The 18,101-nt window shown below is 42.0% G+C and overlaps 1 non-coding gene across 1 annotated transcript; it reads right to left on the minus strand.

The window, feature by feature from the left end:
- Positions 1 to 10,664: 10,664 nt before the first annotated feature.
- Positions 10,665 to 14,110, minus strand: LOC149157305 (25S ribosomal RNA). Its single transcript, XR_016262125.1, has one exon. It is a non-coding gene; the product is annotated as a 25S ribosomal RNA (ribosomal RNA).
- Between the last annotated feature and the right edge of the window lie 3,991 nt (positions 14,111 to 18,101).

Below are 18,101 nucleotides of genomic sequence, written 5' to 3' on the forward strand. Positions count from 1 at the left end.
TTTTGGTTTTTTGTACTTATCATTTTTGCCGATCATAAGGTGTTTTTCAACCTATGATCGAAGACGATGTATATTTTTTGACACACTCCTATCTATATATATATCATTATTACCGGCTTATTTTGTTAAACATGTGTGATGAAATGTTTGTAAATTTACATTTATGATTGTTACAAATGTCTATTTAACATTCGAGACGCAATTGCATCTGCTAATGTATTTAAAGACCTTGGAATATGCTGATATTCAATGTAATAAAATTCACGTTCCAAGAGACGCACCCTCAAAAACAATCTCAATAACACTGGATTTCTAATGGCATAGACTCTATTAAGCTGTAAGACAACGAGTTCAGAATCTAACCTCACTATCAAACTCCGAATCCCAAATGAAATAGATTCAGATAATAACTCAATCACTGCACTGTATTCTGCAATGTTGTTTGTTGTTTGACCGAGGCTCACCCCATGCATAGAAACTAACTCGTCAGAGGGCGAATAGATAACCCAAGTTGCGGAAGAGATATTCCGTGTACTACGACAAGCACCATCAGAAAATCCAATGTACGTTTGGAGAGGCGTCGACATCTGCAATATCAAGAGTAAAACCAAGATAAGCCAGAATAACGACGAAAAACACACTCTCTAAACTAAGCACACTATCTAAACTAAACACACAGTCTAAACTAAGCACACATACCAGCTAAAAAGAAAAAACCTATCCTAACTAAAATCTCCATACCCATCATTTAAGCATAATACCTCTTTAGGTAAAGTCCATTTATGGGTTTACCCAAAGAGTCCTCGTCAAAGTCTACCAGCTCATAGGCCCCTTTTGCTAGCTTTCTCTTGACAATGTAGGGCCCATGCCACATAGGAACGAATTTTCCAGCACCTAACTTATCATTAGCTTGATCATATAACAACACTAGGTCTCCTTCCGAAAACTTACGAGGGGTCACATTCCGGTCATACTGAGCTTTCATTCGTTTTGCGTGAGTCTCGATTGCTAAAGCAGCTTCACGTCGAGTCTCATCTAATTTAGCTAAGTATAACAGATGCTTCTCCTCTTCAAAGTAGCTGGGAGTAATTCGATGGCCATTTGTAGTGACGAGATTTCGCATTCAATGGGCAGCACGACTTCCAAACCATAAACTAGTTGGAAAGGAGTGAACCCTGTTGATGTTTTCACTGAGGTTCAGTATGCCCATAGCGCTGAAAATAACATGTTGTGCCAATTCGACCGATGAATACCAATGATCCGTCGGATCATGATAACTAGAACTTTGTTGATAGACTCAACCAGACCGTTCGCTTGGGGATAATAAGGAGTAGAACTATCATGACGTAAACCAAGTTGGCCTGTAAGTTCTGTCATCATAATGTTTCGAAAATGGTGCCCATGGTCAGTGATTATCGCTTGTGGGACACCAAACCTAGCAATAATGTGATTGAATATGAAAATTGTTGCTGTCTTGCTATCTGCCTCGAATGTAGGCATCGCCTCGGCCCACTTAGTAAAATAATCAACCGTAAGGATGATATACGCATGCCCCCCCGGCCGAGTGAGGGTTACAAGTAATAAAGTCAATACCCCATTTGGAGAAAGGACCAACGGCAATTATAGGGTGGAGAGGAGCAGGTGGAGCGCGAATCTTTTGATCAAACACCTGACAGTTGTGGCATTTTCGGATCGCAATAATACAGTATTTAAATAAGGACGGCCAGAAATAGCCAGCGCGCAATATCTTTTGGGCTGTGGCATACCCAGACATATGACCGCCACACGCCCCAGAGTGATAGTCATTCAAAACCCTTTCAACTTCCTCATGAGTTAAGCAACGCCGAAAAATCAAATCCGCCCCACGACGATAAAGAGTATCTCCAATGATTTTGTATAGTTGGGACTGGAATCGAATTCTTCCACGCTTCGACTTTGAGATTTCGGGCCGAAAGGATTGGGTCTGGAGATAGACGATTATATCCCCATACCACGGATATAAAGTGCTGATAAGAAACAAAGATTCGTCCGCAATGGGCTCCTCTGCCACTATTTCCGTGTCAGCACGCGGGAAATCACACATTAACTCGGCAAAGACTAAGGATTTCTTAGACTTGGATTTCTCGAACTCCTGCAGGATAACGATCCATTTGGAGTACTTGCCCCCTAGCAATTGTTTAGTCAGAATATAGATCATAGGGTTGCAATCCGAAATCACTGTAGTTTTACGGAGAAGAATGTAGTGACGAAAATGCTGGACAGCTTGAATGGCTGCCAGTGCCAACTTTTCCACATGCGAGTACTTTAGCTCGGTTGGATTTAACGTCCGACTAAGATAATATATCACATGTTCCGTTCCGAAATCGTCTTCCTAAACTAAGACCATTCCAATGGTGGAGTGGGAGGCGGCGAGATACAAAAAGTAATCCTGGTTGTAGTTGGGAGGATGCAGTAACGGTGCATGGGTCAACGCGTGCTTAAGTGCATCAAAAGACTTCTGAGCTATCTCATCCCAAGAGAATTGAGTATTTTGTTTCAACAACCGGGTGAAACCCTTTGTAACCTCGGCGTAGTTAGGAATGAATCGACGTAAAAAGTTTTCTTTCCCTTGCAAACTTTGGAGTTGGCGTAGACTCGAAGGAGGAGGCAATTTGATGATAGCTTCTACCTTCGAGGGATCGACGCAGATACTGGCTTTTGAAACGACAAATCCTAGCAATCGTCCCACTTCTATGTAGAAGACACATTTGTGTGGGTTCAACCGAATTCGATAATGCCGACACCTCAGAAAAATAGCTCGTAAGTGGACAAGGTGATCAGCTCGATGTAAAGAATGAGCAGGCAAATCATCGAGATACGGTTGCACAATGTGTTTGATGTTGTGAAACGCGTAAGACATTCCCGTTGGAAAGTGGCTCCGGCATTCTTAAGTCCAAAAGGTAATTTGCAGTAAGCAAATGTCCCCCAGGGACAAATGAAAGCCGTTTTTGGTTGATCGGCAGTTAGAATATTGATTTGGTTGTAACCGGAAAAACCGTCCATAAAGGAAAATATTTTGCTGCCGGCACAATCATCAATTATTTGATCGATATAGGGCGTGGGATAGTTGTCTTTTGGACAAGCACAATTTATATCCCTATAGTCGATGCATATTCTTATTGTTCCTTGTTTCTTGTTAACTGGAACAATATTCGATACCTAATCCGTTAACGGGATCAGATAAATGAAACCTGCTTTCAATAGCTTCTCCACTTCTGCTTTAATTGCAGCCGATTTCCTAGGGTGTAACTGATGCAGACGTTGCTGAACGGGTTTAGCGTCCGAGTAGGTCTTGATCTCATGAACAACAATGGAGGGATCAATTCCTGGCATTTCCTCATAGGACCAGGCAAACACGTCGCAGAATTCTTGAAATAGGGCCTTGTATGTTTGAATTTCGTCATTTGTACACGAGGCACCTATATGAATGTTTTCAATAATTCCAGTTTTGATTGAAATGTCAATGGCGATAGTTTGGGAAATGTTTCCCAAATTCAACTCTGAATCATGATGTTTCATGGGATTCTGAGCGTCCTTGACATAGTCAACTGTAAAAATTGATGAAAAATCATTTTCAAAGTCATCACTCTCAGGTAAAAACAAAGATCTATGATGGAGATCTTCCCATGGTAGATCGTCTATACTTAGGATTTCGCGAAGTTGTTCGTCAGATGACACAACTTCAGGAAACGTTATCCGTTCTGAGGTTGATGTGAAAAGTGATTCCTCATGGACCACATTCATTTGGTCAATTTGGGTTGAACGCGAGTCGGTAAAAGACTGCACGGCTTCATAAGAAATTTCATATAGACTCAAAGGCATAGCATCACCAAATGAGTCTATCTCAGATTCAGATGGGACAATCCAAGGATCATCGTAAATAATAGTATCTGATGTAATCATATGAATGAAAGCAAATGAAGGGTCTGTGTTGAGTGGAGGGAAAGGAAAAGTTCCCAGTAAACCGGAATCTTTAACTAATCCTACACCAACATCCTTGTAAGGGATAGTCGTTTTACCAACATGCTGGATACTCTCTGAAGAGGCTGGGTCAGATGAAAAGTAAGCCAACTGGTCTATTGTCACGATCTTGCCATTGTGTGGAAACTTTATAACTCTGAAGACCGATGACACGACCGCTGTCATAGTGTAAGACCAACTGCACCCCAAAAGAAGGTTGTAGTCTAGAGGGGCATCAACCACCTCCACATCCAGACTAACGGTTTTTCCTTCAACCCCTATAGGAAAATCCTGTAGAATGCCAAACGGATGGAACCCACGACCATCAAAGGCCTTAAGAATCATCGGGGATTGGTTCAGTGAAGGAGAACCAAGCGATCTCCAACACTGAATCGACATAATACACGTAGAAGCTCCTTCATCAATTACAGTCCGATGAATAGGCCTGTTTTTGACTATCACTGGAATATGGAAAGCCATATGATGAGGGAGACGCGGTGTACTATTTTCTAGATCAAAGATTATCAGGTTCGGGTCCTGAATATCAACAACTCCTATAGTCAAAAAAAGTAATTTTCGTTGTGCTGGACATGATTGCAGCACTTCCAAAGCCGACATTGCTGAGGGTGAAACTGCTAAGTCCTCAACAATGTTATAATTCTGAGCTGCTCTCGCATGTGGATTGAAAGCAGACTTTCGAAGTATACACTTGGCGGGCAGTTTGATTACCAAGTCCGGGTTAGGTTTCTCAATCTGTAGTGGATTGGAACCGGGAGCTGAGGTTGATGGATTAGAATGAGAAGATTCTGCTTCTTTGCCATCAACAGGACTCTTACTACCGTAATCTTGCGAGCGAGTCGCAATCCGTACATGAGACATCATCAATATGGGTTCTTCACTGGCACTCGAGGAAGAACCTATCATTTTACTCTCCTGCTTTGGAAATGGATCTTTCAAAACAGCAGGAGTTGGGGAACCTTTAACGATTTTCACAACCTCTACCTGATGAGGGCAATCTCTTGTAAAATGATCTTCTTCACAAATTAGACAAGGATAGCGAGGTTTGCGCTTTTCGTCAGTGGTTTCCGACTTTTCTTTTTTCTCCTTTGGAGCCTTGTCTGCTTTTTCCTTCTTCTTTCCTTTCTTCTTACCACCATTTTTTGATTTATCCGTAGATGACTCTACAACATGAATGTCGGCGGTAATTTCAGGAGAAGACTCTCCTGTCGGGGAGTCTGGTAAGGTTATTATTGGAGAAGAATTCTTTGAGGATTTCTTCTTACTTTTAGTATTCACCGTACCAATCATGCCATCAGCAGCATGAGACCTCGAAGGAGCAGCAGTGATTTGATTCGACTTAGGAAGATCTGGGATCTTCTCGTGCAACGTACCCGACTGAGTGTAAACTAAGTCAAGGTACTCGGCTTGAGCAATGACTTGCTCCTCAGTAACTACTCTGGCCTTAGCTACGTCTTCAGTAATCTTCGGTAATAATGATTTAACAAACCATTCAGCTAAGATTTGGTCCGGGATAAAAACTTTCACTAAACGTCTTCGACGTCTCCATTCATGAATATGATCGGAAATATAAGTGGACGTCGATTGTTTTAATGAAGTTAATAACTCAGTACCATTATCGTATCTGACCGGCAACTGAAAATGAGTTAGGAACGAGGTAGCTAACTGGCTGAAATTATAAAAAGAGGACCATGGTAACTCAATGTACCACTGGGCCGCGAGACCGATGAGCGTACGCTGGAAAAGACGTAAGTGGATCGAATCATCTGAGATGGAATTTGAGGCACACCAGAGGTGGTAAGTCATCACATGATTTGACGGATACTGTCCAGACTTACCTTCGAACTTGGGTATATCACTGGGCAACTTATTAGGCATTGGCAGCCAAAACGGAAGATAATTGATCAGATCGTTCGTTAGGCGCGTCAAGTCGGGTAAATCCAAAGTTGCGATAAACGGTAATTGCCGGTTAGGATCTCTAAAACTCTGGGTCACAATACCAGTTCCAGGAGGAGGATATCCAGGATAACTAGGAATAGGAATCGCGTTCGGGATATTATATCCTCCTGGAAAACCAGGATTAACCGGACCGTACTGGGGTTGTTGAGGTTGTTGATAAGTGTACCCAGGATACGGTTGATACTGGTAAACTGGTTGTTGGACAGCAGGACCGAATTGGTACTGTCCCTGGTACTGTTGATAAGTAAATTGTGGTTGACTTGTTACAACAGTACTTAAACCAGGCTGCCTTACAGGCATCTGAACCGTGGTTTGAATCACAGATCCGGACAACGGTAAAGATGTCTAAGGAGTGGTTGCAGAGACAGTAGAAACCGGATCTGTCGATACTCCAGAAGTAAGTGCGGTGGATGTTGCGGTAGTTGCAGCAGTCGTTTGAGATGGAGTACTAGGTGCAATTGGCGACTGAGTAACTACCGAAGTTACAGAAGTTTGAATATTTGACTGGACAGGTTGTGGTTGCTGGGGTGAACCAGAAACTACGGGTTGTCCAGTTTGAGGTAACAATTGTATACTTGGCTGCAACACCTGTTGACCTTGTGATGGATCCCACACTATCATTCCGGGGTATTGACCCGTAACAGGTTGAGGATACTGAGATAAGTAACCAGGTTGAGGGTAGGATTGATAATTGACAGGTACATTTCCTATACTTTGAACATAAGTTTGACCTTGAGGTGGTAGATAACCTTGAGTCGAGTACTGACCTTGGGGTTGATACCCTTGAGGCACGTACTGATACTGGGGTTGACCTTGGCTCGAGTACTGACCTTGGGGTTGATACCCTTGAGGCACGTACTGATACTGGGGTTGATCTTGGGGTAAATATTGAGGCTGGGGTTGACCTTGAGGAATGTATTATACCACAGGTATATACTATCCTTGAGGTTGCCCCCTGGATGCAATTTGTGTACTTTGAGGTTGCCTCCCTGGCGTTATTTGAGGTTGCCCCCCAGGCAGTAACTACGCACCTTGAGGTTGAGAACTAGGAGTTGAACCTGACATCATATAGATGTCTCCTACGCCCAATGGCTTATTACCATTGTTTCCAGCTAATAACACATGTTCAATGGGTTGAGGAGATGCTCCCACAAAAGTACCAGCAAGTGACTGATACCCAGTAGGAACAGAAGGACCGCCATACACAAATGATTCAGGTGATTGAGTGAACATGGACGACTGACCAGACATATTTACAGGAGTATAAATACCTCCAGGTGGAAAAGGAGTACGAGGTGGAGAAAAATTTGACCCTGAGTTGTCGAAATAATTAGTTAACGAAAGATACCAAGTAGTACTTCTAGGAGGACTGTAAAAAATGGATTCACTCTCCCTTAGATCAATAGTAGGTTGATGTTCAGGGATAGGGACGCCTATATCTTCTTCTGGAGCAAGTTCTTCAATAGCAATCAAACCAGAAGGAATATTTTTGGTGATGACTCGTTCTACCCTAGGTGAATCTGGAGCACTAGAAGTTGGAGTAACAGGTTCAAATATTTCAGGTTCCTCAGCTATATCACTAGTAGATGAAAAACTACCAGCAAGCTCGGAAACTGTAACAGCTTCAGGATTATAGCCTGTTTCTAGACTTTGATAAACCAGATGGACTACCAAGGAAGACTCTCCTTCTTCAGGTGACCCTACTTTACTGCCTTCAGGAGTTACAAGGACTTTCAAACTGTCGAAATGACTCGGAACCTCTTCGGGAGGTTGGCCTCGAAGTCTACGAGACCTCCTCAACAAATCAGCCACGGTTACAACTTTAGGAGACTTGCCCCGAGATCCAGGGGACTGTCTCGGTAATTCAGCCACAGTTAAAGACTTTTAACTACTGCACACGCAAACAAAGTAAAATCTCAAAGCAAACTGCCTAAAGTCTCTAAAGAACCAAACAAATTTGAAGCACACTCCTAAAGAATCTAGGGCGTCAAACCAAGCACAAACAGTAGCCTTCCGGACCGAAAACGCTAGTTGGAGATGAAACCCAACATCGCCGGATTCAGTACAGAAGTGGCGGGTGGAACAGTTACCCCGGCAACCTGCTTAATGAATAGACCGGCACAAGTTCCTCCACTTTAACCGTCTCGAGTGAATTGAACCCCCCGGAAAATCCAAGTGAGTCTAGCCGACGTCTGCTCCAGGTACAGTGGGATCTTCCCTCCACCGTCACCTCGGTAGAATCCTAAATATAATGGTCACTAAGGTTACCAACAACAACAAATATACCTGGGGGAACAGTCTACGACCCGATAGCACGCAAGGGCAGAGTAACAAGCTCAATCCCCTTGCCGGCTCCTTGACAATAATCCAAGGTTTACCAACAAGTGACCCCAAGCTCCTCGACAATAATCTGAGGTTTACCGTTTGTAGTACGTGCGTATCTGGCGTCTTTCCCAATGAAGGAGGATTGATCCCCTCACTGGTTCGGACATGGTCTCATGCTTCTCCTTTAAGAGGAGCTTTCCCAGAGCATAAGTGAAACAGCTGGATTTATTCTATCACAAGATAAGCTACTTGTTTGGTTTTGTTGTCTTGGAGAGTTTATTACTCTCCTACTCCAAGACACTAGCCTGATCTATATTGGTGTTTCAGAGCCCTAGTAAATAAAAAGTTACTAAGTTGATTTTACTTTAAGCGCTAATTTTATGGCTTTTCTTTAAGACAAAAGGTAGTGGAGATGAAACTGGTGGTGTGTAGACTCGACTCGTAACCACTACAAAGATGCACCTAAGATGATTTACACTACTTTTCTTTTTCAATGAATCTCCTAGCTAAGAGAGTTGGAGAATGTAAATTTTATAGAAAACAACTTTCTTGGCAAAGACAATCAAAGAAACAATCTCTTTATCTTTTCAAAACGTACAACTCATGACCACTAATTATTTCACGAAATTTCCTTTCTCTTCAAAAGACTACAAATGCTACCAAAGCAAACTTTTTCCAAAAGATTTTTTTATTTTTCCTATATTAATAAAGCTTGTAAAACCATTTATCAAAAATCAAATTTAACAAATCTAAGAAAATCAAATCAAAATCACCCAAAAGCAAATCAAAGGGAAATTTACCTAAAAGCAAAAAATAATGAGGACAAAAGCTTACAAGGATAATTCTTGGATGTTTTACTCAGTCAAAATACAACTAAGGATCAGTTCATGCAGAATCATAAACTAATCAAAAAACAAAATCGAAATCTTTTTGTTCTTTTTTCTCAAGAATGAAATTCAAAGCTTTAATCAACAAACTTTCTCGAGATTCGCAAAGAGAAGACACAAAGGTAGGTTTCTCACAAGGGTGAATTCTATGATAGGCCTGACTCCTAAGAGGGTTGAACAAAACCAGGGAGATCCAAAGTTTGACAACCTCTAACGCCAAAGTCACTACAGGACCAGTTAAAAATCAACCCTAAGGAAAAATCTCTATGAATTCCACCAAAACCCTCGACACTAACGGAACAAGTTCAGGTGAAGATCTCTGACAGTAAACCAATGGATCTGGGCAGTAAAAACAAATTAAAAACAAAATCTAAAGAGAAAAAAGGAAAAAATTGAAATTTTCTCAAAATTGACAGGGGTACGTAGGTGATCTGTTCACACAGGTGCGGGTACGCTCTGTGCACAAAGCCGCAGTGCGTACAAGTACGCACTGTGCCTAACTCAGACGCTGTGTACTGCTGGCAAAGCTAAGAAAAATAAAAATCTAATTTAACCCTAAGCTAACCCACCCAAATACACAGTCAGACAGCCAAAAACCAGAAAACAATCAACTTTTCTCAGACCAAAATATGAAATCAAAAAGAACTCAAACACATTCATGGATTCCCCAGCGGAGTCGCCATTTTGTCATGCGGAAAGAGTCGAATTTGTGGACAAAGCCAACCTCCCTAGAAGCCTAAGACTTTCTAGTGACAAACAAGACAATTAAGAGCAATCCTTCTCTAAATATGCATTTACACTATGAGTAATCAAGTGTTTAGATCCTACCTATAACCCAACGCTGTTGTAGTAGTCCAGCCTCGTTGATCCGGATGAGCTCCTCCTTCTCTTCGAAACCTGCATTCACTAACAATCAAACGATTAAATAGCACCTGAAAATCTCATAAAATAAAACATATTTAACATATAGACAAAGGAGTATATGAAACAACTCATAAATAACAAATTGTTGAGAAGAATGGACTTATTTGTATTAAAAGGTAACAAAAGAAACCATTACAACCTGAGCCTTGGTGTTGTGCAGGTCCCTCCCAGGGTCCACAAGGGTTCTCCTTTACTCTGATCAGCTCACCCACTTCTAAATAGAACAAGCAAAGATGGTAATCTCTCCTCACAAGCTTCTACAAGGAAGTCCTAATTCCAGCAACATCTACCCTTAGGAATGTTCAACTTTCAACCTCCCCTCCCTCTGGCCCAATGCCTATATTTATAGTGCTCTAGAGGAAGTTAATTAGCTCCACCATGAATGGGATAAGCCCCTCTTTCAATGGGATAGCTCCCCTCTTCATGGGATAAGTTCCTCTTTCTTTGGGTACATGAACCATCTGGAGGTGCTTCATACACGTCAAACCATCTTCTAGAATTCTCTAGAAATGACCACAAGTAACTTTTTTAAGATGAAACTCGCACCTTTTGACCTTTACAGGGGTACGCAACCACCCCTTTACATACAGAGCGTACAAGTACGCAGGTATTGTGAACTTGGGTTGCGTACACGCAGGTAAGGCTAAGAGAAACTGCGTACCAGAGATAATTGACTTTAAATGACTTTTCTCTCTTTCTTGGAGTTTGACATGAAGAGCAGAGGCATGAGACTTGCCAAGGAGGATAGTATGACAGTGCATGGAGCCATGCTAACTGTAAATAGTCATGGTGACATTTTTTAGTGTAACACGTGGATTCTGACTTACATGCATTCAATCATAATCTGACACACAGTAGCTTTGTGCAACTGGATTTTCAGCCAAGCGCGATGACCAATTATGTGAATCAACGGTTCCTCTCGTACTAAGTTGAATTACTATTGTGATGTGGTTCATAAGTAGTGTAAAAATAACTTATCTCATGATAGTATAAACCCAGCTCATGTTCCCTATTAGTGGGTGAACAATCCAACACATGGTGAATTCTACTTCACAATGATAGGAAGAGGTGACATCGAAGGATAAAAAAGCAATGTCGCTATGAATGCTTGGCTACCACAAGCCAGTTATCCCTGTGGTAACTTTTCTGACACCTCTAGCTTCAAATTCCAAAAATCTAAAGGATCGATAGGCCACGCTTTCACAGTTTGTATTCGTACTGAAAATCAAAATCAAATGAGCTTTTACCCTTTTATTCCACATGAGATTTCTGTTCTCATTGAGCTCATCTTAGGACACATGCATCATCTTTTAACAGATTTGCTGCCCCAGCCAAACTCCCCACCTGACAATGTCTGCCACTTAGATCGACCTGCCAAAACGTTCCTTAAGGCCAAAAACAAAGGCAGTGCCCCACCTCCAACCCATGGAATAAGTAAAATAATGTTAAAAGTAGTGGTATTTCACTTGCACTGAAAACGACTCCCACTTATTCTACACCTCTCAAGTCATTTGACAAAGTTGGACTAGAGTGAAGCTCAACAGGGTCTTCTTTCCTCGCTGGTTCTGCTAAGCCCGTTCCCCTGGCTATGGTTTCTCTAGATAGTAAATAGGGAGAATGGGAATCTAATTAATCCATTCATGCACGTCACTAATTAGATGACGAGGCATTTGGCTACCTTAAGAGAGTCATAGTTACTCCCACCGTTTACTCGCGCTTGGTTGAATTTCTTCACTTTGACATTCAGAGTGCTGGGTAGAAATCACATTGCATCGGCATCCACAAGGACCATCGCAATGCTTTGTTTTAATTAAATAGTTGGATTCCCCTTGTCCATACCAGTTTTGAGTCGACTGTTATCTGCCTAGGGAAAAGGGGGGCATTCTATGCCCGTAGCCCAATTGGCATGCGACTGCCCTCCCTCGCTGCAAGAGTAGCTCGAGAAAACTGCTGATAGCCCATGAGTTGAGGGTGTAGACCCCTAGGCCTAGCCCTCAAAGCCAATCCTTTTCTCAAAGTTACAGATCTGTTTTACTGACTTCCCTTACCTACATTGTTCTATTGACCAGAGGTTGTTCACCTTGGAGACCTGATGTGGTTATGAGTATGACAGGGGCATGAATGGTACTCCATCCTCCAGATTTTCAAGGGCTGACGAGGGCATACCGGACATTTCAAGATGTGCAGTGCTCTTCCAGCTTCTAGACCCTATCTTCGGGTGAACTGATTCTAGGGTGGGCAAGCTGTTAAAAAGAAAAGATAATTCTTCCCGAGGCCCTCGATGACGTCTCCGGATTTTCTAGTTGCCCGCTGCCATGTCCCATTTCGGGAATATTAACCTGATTCCCTTTCGATGCTTGTGCAGAGTGAACCCTTGATACAAGGATTCCCCATCTCTTAGGATCGACTAACGCATGTCCAAGTGTTGTTCACATGGAAGCTTTCCCCACTTCAGTCATTAAAGTTCTCATTTGAATATTTGCTACTACCACCAAGAACAACACTGAAGGCTGATCCACCCAAGCTCACACTCAAGGTTTCTCAATGACCCCCATGTCCTCCTACTCATTGGAGCCAAGCAATTGCTCTGATGGTCGAGTATAGGTTGCATGCTTCAGCGCCATCCATTTTTGGGGCTAGTTGATTCGGCAGGTGAGTTGTTACACACTCCTTACTGGATTTTGACTTCCATGACCACCATCCTGCTGTCTTAATCAACCAACACCCTTTGTGGGATCTAGGTTAATGCATAATTTGGCACGTAACTTGAATTTTGGTTCATCCCATATCACCAGTTCTTCTTACCAAAAATGGCACACTTGGAGCTCTCGATTCCACGGCAAAGCTCAATGGAGTAGTTGCACCCTCTTACCTATTTAAAGTTTGGGAATAGGTTGAGGGCATTATGCCCCCGATGCCTCTAATCATTTGCTTTACCCAATAAAACTCCCACGTGAGCTCCAGCTATCTTGAGGGAAACATTGGAGGAAACTAGCTACTAGATGATTCGATTAGTCTTTCGCCCCTATACCTAAGTCAGACGAATGATTTTCACATTAGTATCGCTACGAGCCTCCACCAGAGTTTCCTCTAGCTTTGCCTGCTTAGGGATAGTTCACCATCTTTTGGGTCCCAATAGGTGTGCTCACACTTGAATCCTTCGCATAAGCTCAAGGTCGGTCGAAAATGCACCCCCCCTAGAGAGGGGATCTCGCCCGTCATCTTCCTTGCGCCTCACAGGTTTTCAAATCCACAGACTCGCACACATGTTAGTCTCCTTGGTCCTTTTTCAAGACGGGTCGAATGGAAAGCCCGCTAACCAACACCATGAGCATGCAGGTAGACATAGCCCACCACAAGTGTGCACGCTTCGTTCCTTGACTAGCGCAATGGTAAACCAATAGGCAGTAATCCACCCGTGCTTGTGATGATGCAGCAGCCTTTGTTGGTTTGCACCAATAGGCAGTAATCCACTCGTGCTTGTGATGATGCAGCAGCCTTTGTTGGTTTGCACCTCAAGTCGAGCGGCGGACCAGCCTGAGCCATTCCACATCTAGCCAAGACTCATTGACAGACTCCATCTGCTTCCCTCCCGACAATTTCAAGCACTCTTTAACTCTCTTTCAAAATTCCTTTTCATCTTTCCCTCACAGTACTTGTTTGCTATTGGTCTCTCGCCCGTATTTAGCCTTGGACGGAATTTACCACCAAATTAGGGCTGCATTCCCAAACAACCCAACTCGCCGACAACACCTCGTGATGTGGCAGGGTCCCAACCCGACGGGGCTCTCACCCTCTTAGGTGCCCCCTTCCAAGGGACTTGGCCTAGGTCCGCCGCTGAGGACGCTTTTACTGACTATAATTGAGGTGATGTTGCCACTTGATTTTCATGTTGGGCTCTTCCCAATTCGCTCGCCACTACTAGGGGAATCTATTTCTTTTCCTCTGCTTAATTATATGCTTAAACTCAGCAGGTGTTCTTGCCTAAGATGAGGTCGAAAATTTGGAGCTAAATCCGACCTACCTGATGGGAGGACAAGAGAGAGCAAATCAAGTTCGAGTGATGCCACACAAAGCCCGCATAAGCTAATGATGGCTGCCCATCCAAGGGGACAAGATCACTGCTTGCTGATGCATGCCACGAAACATTGCTTAAGGTATTTTAGCCAACCATACCACATTGGGCACGGGTGACCAGCTCCACTGCTCCCTAACATATTGCAGGGGGCGCGTTTGAATGGGATGCGACACCTAGTGTTACACTAAAATTTGTCACCATGACTATTTGCAGTTAGTATGGCTCCATCAACTGTCATACTATCCTCCTTGGCAAGTCTTATACCTCTGCTGATCATGTCAAACTCCAAGAAAGAGAGAAAGTCCTTAAAAAGTCAATTAACTCTGGTTACACAATTTCTCTTAACCTTACCTGCGTGTACGCACCTCAAGTTCACAATACCTGCGTACTTGTACGCTATGTCTGTAAAGGGGTGGGTGTGTACTCCTGTAAAGGTCAAAAGACGTGAGTTTTACTTCAAAAAAGTTACTTGTGGTCGATTCTAGAGTATTCTAGAAGATGATTTGACGTGTATTGAGCGCCTCCAGATGGTTCATGCATCCCAAAGAAAGAGGAACTTATCCCATCAAGAGGGGAGCTATCCCATTGAAAGAGGGGCTTATCCCATTGATGGTGGACCTGATTAACTTCCTCCAAAGCGTTATAAATACAGGCATTGGGCCAGAGGGAGGGGAGGTTGAAAGCTGAACATTCCTAAGGGTAGATGCTGCTGAAATTAGGACTCCCTTATAGAGCTTGAGAGGAGAGATTCCCATCCTTTCTTAGCTTCATTTGGAAGTGGGTGAGCTGATCAAAGTAAAGGAGAACTCTTGCTGGACCCTGGGAGGGACCTGCACAACACCAAGGCACTGGTTGTAAGGTTTCTTTTGTTTCCTATTAATACAATTAAGTTCATTCTTCTCAACAAGTTGTTGTTTATAATTTGTTTCATATACTCCTTGGTCTTTATGATGAATATGTTTTATTTTATGAGTTATTCAGGTGCTATGTAATCATTTTCTTGTTAGTGAATGCAGGTTTCAAAGAGAAGGAGGAGCTCATCTGGATCGGAGAGGCTGGACTGCTACAAACAACGTTGGATTAAAGGTATGTTGTAAACACCTAATTGCTTGTATCTTAAATGCATATTTAGGGAAGGATAGTGCTTAATTATCTTGTTTGTCACTAGAAAGCCTTAGCTTCTAGGAAGGTTGGTTTTGTCCGCAAAATTGTCTCTTCCCGCATGACAAAATGGTGACCATACTGGGGAATCCATGGATTTGATTGATTTCTCTTTTGATTGATACTTTGATTTGAGAAAAGTTGATTTCTTTCTGGTTTTTGACTGACTGACTGTGAATTTGGGTGGAATAGCTTATGGTTAAGTTAGTTTTTATTTTTTCTTGGTTTTGAGAGCAGTACGCACCCTCTACGTTAAGCATAGTGCGTACCTGTACGCACTGCAGCTTTGTACACAGAGCGTGGCCGCACCTGTGCAAACAGGCTGCCTGCGTACCCTGTCAAAAGTTTAGAAAATTTCCATTTTTTCCTTTTTTACCTATTAGATTTTGTTTATGGCTTGTTTGTTGCTGCCCAGGTCCACTGGTTACCTGTCAGAAGCTTTCACTTTAGGTTAATTTCATTGGCATTCTTGCTTCAAGCTTTTATCAATTGGGTGTTTTGAGTCTCTTTTTTGAGAAATTCTAAATTTGATTTCCTTTGGTCATTACTTTGAGTCTTTTCACAATTTTGCATCTTTTTGCTTTTGTGTATGAGTGTTAATCGCCTCTGAGTGTTTTTATTTTTTGATCTTTGGAACTCTCACCCAATTTTCTCGACTTGCACTTGATTGGTTCTTAGATTACATTAAAATCGTCTTGTGTTTGAGAATTCTCTTGCATAGATCACATTTGCATAATTAGAATTCTCATTTTCAGAATATGAATGAAAAATGTGCATAGATTACATTTGCATACTTTTCAAGTGAATTGTGCATAGATTACAATTGCATAGTTTACATTCTGAAAAATCAATTGTAGATTTAGATCAGTTTTCTTTGATTTGAATTTACACAAAAATAAAAATAAAAAAAACTATTTTGGAATTGATTTGCATTAGTTTTTCTTGATGAAATTAGTGCATTAGAGAATTTTTTATATTTTCTCTTAGTGATCAATTTTTGCATTGTTGGAAGTGAATGGAAACTCTCTCCTTACTTTAGTTAGGATTCATCGAATTGAAAAGATTACATTATCATATTCGATTGAATTCAGTTGAGTCGGGTCATAACACCATTGGTTTCGTATCCATTTACCCTTTTGAGTAATAACAGCCTAAATAACACAGCGCTTAATTAAAATTCATCTAGTAATTTTTACATTTCTAGGGCTCTGATACACCAACTAGATTAGGCTAGTGTCTTGGATTAGGTTCTAGTTAACAATCCAAGACAGTAAAACAAACAAGTAGTCGATCTTGCGGTAGGAAGAAATCCAATTGTTGCATTTATACTCTGGGAAAGCTCCTCTTAAAGGAGAAGCACGAGATCATATCTGAACCAGTGTGGGAATCAATCCTTCCTCATTGGGAACGATAGAAGATATTCACGTATTAAAAATGGTAAACCTTGGATTAACCATTGTCGAGGAGCCTGGGGTCACTTGTTGGTAAACCTTGGATTATGTCAAGGAGCCTTCAAGGGGATTGAGCTTGCTACTCTGCCCTTGCATGCATATCGGATCGTAGACTGTTCCCCCAGGTATACTTGTTTCAGTTGGTAACCTTAGTGGCCTTATTCTTTAGGATTCTTTCTAAGGTGACGGTGGAGGGAAGATCCCACTGTACCTGGAGTAGACGTCGGCTAGACTCACTTGGATTTTCTGGGGGGTTCACTTCACTCGAGATGGTTAAAGTGGAGGAACTTGTGCCAGTCTATTCATTAAGCAGGTTGTCGGGGTAACTGTTCCACCCGCCACTTCTGTACTGAATTTTGCGATGTTGGATTTCATCACCAACTAGTGTTTTCGGTCCGGAAGGTTACTGTTTGTGTGTGGTTTGACACCTAGATTTGATAACACGTGTTAATTTGTTTGTTTTTACTTTTAGAGACCATAGGTGTGAATTGTGAATTGTTAATTTTAGTTTTAAATTGTTAATAGAATTCATTGAAGTTGAATATAATGGCAAATGTTCCGGAATTTATCAACCTAGGAACCCCTCCTAACGAGAATCCTAGTACTTTTCCTTACTTTGGAAATGTTGGTCCTCCTTACATGGCTACTTTGTCATTACCTGGATTTACAATAGGTTTACCGATATGGTTATTTTCAACTTCGTTGGCCCCAAATACTCCAATTGTTCCACCTCAACCGAATGCTTCACCTCAACAGAGTTCACCATCTCAACATCAACAACCTTCTGTTGACCCTTTACCTTCTTCGCCTAATTTTTCCTCCTCCATTTCTTCCTTTTCGCTTGGTAAACGCCTTGATGCTAGTAACCAGGTGTCTAAGAAGAAGAAGAAAGGGAAAAAGAAAAAGAAGAAGAAGAAGCAAGATAAGAAAGAAGTCAACCAACCAACCATGACTGTAAGTGTTAGTTGTGTTAAGGAAAACTCTGACATGCATTGTAAACCCAAATGCCCTTGCAAGATTTGTAAGGGTGACCACTTCCTTATCAATTGTCCTAGTATTCCAAAGGTCTTGGAAGTATGGTCTGAAAAACCTCATCAACTTTCCATTGATCCATCAACCAGTGATAGTCAGGTTCCCGGGAAAAAGGGTAAAGTTAGGTTTCCTTTTAAGTTATGCAAAGGGAGTCATCAAACTCACATTTGCCCTCAAATGGATGAAGCCTCAACATTGTTGGAAAACCTTACTGTTCCACAACAAGAATTTCCAACTGGTTACCGTAAACTTTCTCCCAACCTACCG

The sequence above is a fragment of the Pinus tabuliformis genome, chromosome 5_2 (genome assembly GCF_031772625.1).
Source record: "Pinus tabuliformis cultivar Carrire ecotype Pingquan chromosome 5_2, CPIR1, whole genome shotgun sequence".
NCBI classification, from domain to species: Eukaryota; Viridiplantae; Streptophyta; class Pinopsida; order Pinales; family Pinaceae; genus Pinus; species Pinus tabuliformis.